Here is a 7898-nt window from a genome sequence, read left to right on the forward strand (position 1 = left end):
AACACTATGACTATATTGCTCCTAGCCCCTGGGTAAGTTCATTTAGACACGGTCATGAAGCAGACTGTGGATGCTCTGTCCATATTTACTTACTAGAGAAATATACTCATCATAAAGCTTAAGAAACTTAGAGTATAAGCGTTTGATGGAATAATCTTGACACACTAGTTTTTGCTGTTATAAATTGTGACGTTCATTGAAATTGTCACACTGGATCTAACAAATGATACAAGGCGAGATATGTACACGCCATAGGTAGAACCCTTTGGTATATTGCTGTCGACGTAAGGATAATTTACATGTCAAAACTGAAACTATCTTGGCATAAAGCCTGCAAAAGAGGAAACCTTTTTGGTTTTGTACAATATAGGCTAAAAAAACATGTACCATCTGCAGGACCTGTGGTTTCCTTTAAATCCAGAGGAGATGGGCATATATCGTCCACAGCCTTTGCCACATATATATGGCTTAAAACGACGAATACAAGTCCTCCTACAAGTTACGTCTTGGCGCGGCTGCACGCAGGTCTTAGCACATCGTGCAAGCATAGGAATAACAAAGATGTCGTTTATCTTTATTTCCATGTTAGTGAAAGGAAAACTGTGTTGTGGCAATATTGTTCAGGTTGGCTTATGTGCAAGGAATCAGGGTGGCCGTAGCATACTGTCGGATTCCAGCACGACTAAAGCGCCATTGCAGTGTAAATCCTCGGTTCCCCTAGAGAGAAGTAATCGATGGCGTTTGAAGTTACCTTTCCTCAATTATATAGGATATGCTTTCCCTACGACACTGTGGTGTCTCGGTTAGCAGAAGGTCATAAGCTAGAGGAGAGCATATCGGATTATATCGCTGCACTAGGTGTCTGGCGAGGCAGTGCCCAATGATCCGTACAGGTTGACTGGTACTGCGAATGCTGTGTTATGACAGTTTCGACATAATTAAACATTAAGCATGCTGGTGCGTGTAGGTCAACTCATTAATCCGTAGGTTAATTAGAAAAAATTACCAGATAGACTGCCAGAAAAAAAAATGAACCAGAATAAACAATTGTTTTTCATAATAAATGTACAAGAAATACCAATATAGTAAGCATGGAGAACTTAATATTGAGGTTTAACACATACAGCTATTCTAGTACGACTATATTATGGAAGAACAGGATAAGTAAAATGAAATGTTTTGATTGTTAACTAGAATACTAAATAACGGACCAGGTGTACAGCACTTGACGGGGGTGGGGGTGGGGGGTGGGGGTGGGGGTGGGGGTGGGGGTGTTATCTAAATCATACATCGACGAAGATTCTTCACATCATGCGTGCATTAGAGAGCCTCTGCAAAAGAATATGCCAAAATATCTGACTGCCTATGTTCAGTAAGCTTACTACGTGCTATATATTTTCTTCTCTCCATACACAATTTGGGCTACTCATTTTCTGTAAGAAACCTTACGTGTCATTTCATACACGTGATCAGTACAACAGTGTTTGATCGTCTGTTGTAAACGTGGGTGATGAACTACTGTTCAGTTGCGCGTAAATGAAGATAATTGGGTGCAAGCTTGGGTCAGATGAACTGTGTGGGAAAGGACAGTTTTTCTCCGACCGAAAACAAGAAAAGACACAACTGCCCTCATCCACTATCAAGGAGATACCATCTGTTGAGAGCAGCTTCAGCTTAAGACACGATTAAACCCAGCATAATTTACCGACGTCAAGGGGATAGGATACTTCTCCACTGGTCCGATCGAGGTAATTAGTGTAATTCGTGTAAATCTTGTTAAGTTTTTTGATCAAATGGACACTGATTTTTGATTTGTTGAATGACACTGATTGGTGAATAACGCCGTGCTCAAGTCTTTATCATCCATACCACGGACGTCAGGTTTTTGAGTGAAGGAACCAGAGTGCCCGAAGTAAACCTCATCCCATCGGCAAGTAGCTGACAGCAACAGTCGAAACAGCAAACATTGATATTGATAAAGAATGTGGTCTGCAAAAGATAGATTTAAAGTTAGAATTAAAACCAAATATTGATAATTCATTTGACTTGATAATTAGGTAAAACCTACACATTACCGTGTGTGCAAGACAACTAAACCTTCATGTATTTTCCAAACTCTTACAAAATGTTAATGTTAAAGTGTTGTCTAGGACAAGAGGCCTATCTAATGGTTTACCGAGCTTTCTACAAACTGCAGACCCTAAAAACCTTTTCTCCATCATTTTAAAATTGGCAAAATTAACGCAGAAATGGCAACTTATTATTTAAAAAAATTACAAATAACAATCCTTCATAACGAAATATCCTATTTAAATAACCTTTTCAAATGTATATTAACCCGGCTTGTACAAATTGTACACAATTCATTTTGTGAAAGCCAAGTCGATTTTGAACTGGTTAATTGTAAAATTGTATCTATTTTAGTCTATTTTTGCATAAAAGAAACACAAAACAGAGCGCTATTCCAGCGTTGTTTCTGTAATCTGGCTTATCTAATATTTAGAGGGTGTGCTTGGAAGCTGTGTTTTCAATAATCAATGATTTTGTCTGGCGTGTCACCGCTTTTAAACATCATTCCAAGCCTGCCAAGATACCTTGCAGCACGATGCCACTACTAAACCTCAGCTAAAAATATTTCAACGCACTGAAAGAAATTATTATACTATCATAATTATGTCGTTTCTCCGCTTTTACTCTCTATACTGTAAGTCTTCTGTTATAACAGAAGGCTTACAGCATAGAGAGTAAAACCAGAGCAACGACGAAAGTATGATAATTGACAAACGGTCACATGTAGCCGGTAAAATACAGTCTTCTGGTTTTATTCTCTTTACATTACAGCATGCGGTATAACATGCCGTATGTTACTAGTAAGACCTATTTCTGTACCCCAAAAAACAGCGACACGCCCACAGTGTATTTGTGACAAAATGGATAGCCAAAGCGTCCTTCATCTGGCGCGTACAAACCTTAAACCGAAACTCTCAATTGAGCCTCTGTACAGTGTGCTGAGTGCATACTATCTCGACATCAAGGATATTCACTCAAAAATAGTCATTCTAATTTTCCTAGCTTCACTGAACAAAAAGTACGCTATTCCTGTTAGCAAATGTAGAAAATTTTTTCTGGAAGTGTGGCTGTCGTTATCATCATGCCGTCTTTAATCCCTGTACGTGGGAAGGTCACCATAATGCTGGCTGACGTGATATATTCTCGAGAACGGCGTTAAACATCAATCAAATAAATAAATAAATAAATATTTAATCCGTTGGCTTGTGAGTGTACATATATCATATGTATATAAATAATCAGCCCGAAATGGCATGCCCGACAAAGACATATGCCGTTCTCATACGATCTTAATTTGGAAACGGCTAGTCAACCTTTTTGGCCTTTCTAGGGCAATGAGACATCAATCTATAGGGCCTTATATGCATGTGTCACTTTCTGATTTACGTCCGTTATTTATTAAAAAAATAAAAGTGGGCCTCCGTGGCTCAGTCGGTTAGAGCGCTAGAGTAGCGTAATGACCCAGGAGTGTCTCACCAATGCGGTCGCTGTGAGTTCAAGTCCAGCTCATGCTGGCTTCCTCTCCGGCCGTACGTGGGAAGGTCTACCAGCAACCTGCGGATGGTCTTGGGTTTCCCCCGGGCTGTGCCCGGTTTCCTCCCCACCACAATGCTGGCTGCCGTCGTATAAGTGAAATATTCTTGAGTACGGCGTAAAACACTAATCAAATAAATAAATATAATCTCAAACTATTCGTCTCTCATATGTATAAATCTGAAGAAATGTACTTTAAACGTTATCTTCCGTGAACGAATATATGGATGGAATTATAAGTCATCCGCGTGATGAGAAGGTTACATGGGGATTTAAACCCTGGATGTGAAATTTTAACCCTGAGCCTCAGGGTATATGGGTGTATAAGGCCAATCCCCATACACCATTCTCAACACGAGGATAACGATTTTGTCTCCACAATGTTTGTCAAATGGAAAGCCAGTCTCGCGTACAAAGTCTATAGAGCGTGCTTTGTTGGCAGTTATAAAACATATTTCCCCTAACTTACAGACTGTAGTTTTAATTTTTCCATGTTATTTACTGAGTTTATTCTTTATCTCTTCAATGTTTCAAGGTAAAAAGCACAGCATATGGCACTTCCCCGATAACAAAATTATAAAATCTCCCCGTCCTTGTACTACTTAATGAAGGAAGGTCGCTCAGTGGAAACAAATGTGACAGAGAATGTGGGAGTGACAGTATAAATGTCACCATAAACAGTTGAGGAAGGAATCTCGACTACACGGCTACACCGGTTGATCAAATGATGTATAAAAAAGCTAATGACGTAGTTCGTCCTCCTTTTTAAAACATTGTAGGCGTATTTTGTTGCCATTGGGTTACCCTCTGATGTTTTATATTAGCGCCCCTGAGGCTATTTAAAATGCGATTCGTCCTTAGCGTGGGATATGGCTTTTATTAAAAATACCCACAAGAGAGGTCAATCTCGATCAATATCAGGATTCTTAAGTGCGATTCTAGTATAAGACCTCTTATGAAGATCATTTATCTCCTTCAAGCTTTTATGATGAGCTCCATCTGATAAGAGAATGTAACGATGCCACGAAAATGTTTGAGAGTTTTCATGGCGCATTTTCATGGGTCGATATGATTGTTCTGTTCTATACATTTATTCGGTTGGCGTTGTTAGACACCGTTCCCAAAAATTTTCTGTTTTACGACATCGGTCTACTTTGTGTGGGGTGACGGAAATCTGAAGAAAAAAAAGCAGCCAGGTAGCTGAGGGTCCATCCACCTTAACGCACCTACATCACACCGACACAATACCCAGTCTGACAAAGGAGCCTCTCACCAATACAATAGCATTTTCGAGGTATTTTTACATTAGCTCATGCTGGCTTCCTGTCTGGTCGTACGTGGGTTCGCCTATCTGCAGCTTGCAGATGGTCGTGGGTTTCCCCCGGGCTCCTTCTACCACGTAAAATGCTGGCCGCCTTCGTATAGGTGAAATAGTCTTGAATTTTACGTCGTAAAATAAATGAATACAGTCCCCTGTTTAACAAGCAGAGGGCCTGAAATTGCGACCGCATTATATCGTTATTATACGCCCTGTACCACTCTCCTCTTGCAGTCACACCATATACATCTTCCTATAGAACAACCAAAGTTAACGCCTGTTTATGACCAACCTCGCTTCAAGACAACAAGGGGTTGCTTAGGAAACTTGAGTTAAGGTCGACATAAAATCCTTAGTAAATCCGACCTGTTTCCAGGAGCAATCCAATCGGCAAAACACATCTGTCTTCCAAATTCCACTGAGTTTCCTTGATTATGAGTAGAATTATTGGTAAATATGGAGATGGATGCTGTTCTCGTTCTTTGAGGGTGTCACTGGTTATTGATTTACGTTTCCCCCAAATTGCTGAGAGGGTAACGCTCTGGGGTATTGGCTATTATAGTAATACAAAAAGAGCGGAAACCATCGGTAGCTAAGGATACCTATAAATACATATCAGTCTGTGGCAGTCGTATATCCGCGGGACCGTTTTAGTTGCGAAGCCCACTGTTCTACAGTTCTCCGATGCTGCTTCCAAGTCGATAAAGTACTTCAGATCTCTTCTCTTTAGAAGAAAATCAGTCCGCCATTTGGCCCGAATCCAGAAATTGGATGTAGGCCGTTGTGAAATCCCAACCTGGGCGACATTAGCATAAACTGTGCTACTTTTTAAAAAATGCTTCTCTATTCCCTGAGAAAATCATGACTGATGAGTTACAGCAATGAGCTCATGGACGCGATATATCACATACATAAGATAAGGCTCGAGGTTCAAGGTTCTTATCCCATTTTATCGTACATTGGCATTTTCTTTGGTGATAATCTTTTAAAATTTGTTTACGTAGTGTTTAACTAGCACAGAAGAGAGAAATATCGACGATTCTAAGCCTAACACCTTTCTTTCAACTATGTTATGATTTAGTTTTATTCTGTCAAACTCAAATTATGCACGGAATAACAGCAGCACAAATACATGGCCACGTGCTATGTACAATTTGCATAAGAATATCGACACCAGTCGTCAGCACCAGGTGAGCCACATGGGCGGGGTTAAGAGTTTCCTCTGTGAGCAATGAAGAAACAGCGATCATGTAGAACAACACGTAGACCTTTGCACAATCTAATCTACTTTGAGAACCAATTGCCTTCCACCAATACGCCATATATATAAGTGCGTAACAGGTGAGAAAGTTCGTAAATAAAATGCCAAATATGGGTGAATTACCACTGACACTAGCTCCGAATTCATCCACCCAAAAAAATTTCCCTCATAGTTTAAGTAGACGATGGATTTATGTATTGTACTTTTAAAAGAATCAAATAATTATACAGTTGCCATCTTACATCAGCGGATTTTCCATGTCGCTAACATGGTGCGGTGGATTCTTACGGCCTTGCACAAATTGTGCTTGACCATAACCTCACTCCTTTCTCATTCTTTGACTACAGTATAATCGAGAAAGACGTATCTCGGCAATGTAATTAAAATGAAAAATTAGAAAAAGGCAATTTCAGTTTATTTACACTGTTATACACAGTTAATAACAATCAGCCAAAACATAATAATGAAGTGAAGACAAGTAGTCCAAAAAAGGGACATAAGCACTGTAGATTGTTGGTATTAAATATACAGTGGAAATAAATAAGCAAACATAGTAAGCATTGTCAAGATCGTTGTAGAAATAGTGTCCACGATCCGCATATTATCCGCTTACTTAACATATACCACATTTGACACATATAATTCATATGAAACGACAGTGTCTGAGGGCCTGGAGTCCGCAGCGTTTGAGAGTCTGTAGGCGCGCTGCAGCCTCGGGTGACGTGACCCAAACTCTTACTAATGAAATCCTCGCCATGATGATTTTAGAAGTCAACTCAGGTCAATCAGCGTTACTTTTTTCTGTTCAGAAGGAACATGGAGTGGTTATTGTGTAGTGTGCGTTCATCAAGAGGAATTTTCGATCGAAGCAGCAAATTTGATTCATTCATCAGTGTGATCAGGAGCTAGGATAATGGGAAATCGGTAAAAGGTTTTAAGTAAAGCCACGCGTCGCTGGCGTGGAGATGGCATCTATTGATCATCCGTGGGGTTGAACGGGCATCCCCCTTGGCTTCATTAGCCTTAAACTGTAAGGAGGTTTGTGAGGGTGTTTATCAACAGACACTCTGTCCAGACTTTGTCCAGACACTTTTCATGGCATTTTAATCTTTGTAATAAATAGTTCGCCACTTATTCGGCCAATTCTTTCGTTGATAAATGACCATATGTCTAAATCAACAGTTCGGAGAAGTTTATATCTGCGCATGTCAAAATCAACACGATTCACGTTTTCCGCACCTTAGACCTCTTGGTGACATTCAGACGACTAAATGGACTGAAATGGGGTTAACACATATATTTTAAAGATATTGATGCATGTGAATGTAACGTTTGGTTTGCTGGAGCGTAAATTAGTTTCGTACGCCCACACGTCTAGACCCTCCTTCTATGAGCCTCGTTAGGTCAATGCAACTGAATGAAGTCGGTTGAGAGTACTAGTACTAACTCACTTGCAGACCATTGGCTGAAAATTAGTTCAAACAAAAAAGAACTGCGGACACGAGGATATATTCATTTCCTGTAAAGGTTAGTCTTCATCCTTCGTAGAAAAGTAACCATCTGAGGGGTCTAGGGAAGCCGTTAGTGTCGCTTACTTGTCAGATGACCGGAAGACTGGAGCCCCTACGTGCTAGCTTTTCTGTATTCTTATTGGATTGTTTTGTTTGTTTGTAGGTTGTCGTTTATTAAAACACAGGATATACAGTGACCGTGTTT

The sequence above is a fragment of the Liolophura sinensis genome, chromosome 7, assembly GCF_032854445.1.
Source record: "Liolophura sinensis isolate JHLJ2023 chromosome 7, CUHK_Ljap_v2, whole genome shotgun sequence".
NCBI classification, from domain to species: domain Eukaryota; kingdom Metazoa; phylum Mollusca; class Polyplacophora; order Chitonida; family Chitonidae; genus Liolophura; species Liolophura sinensis.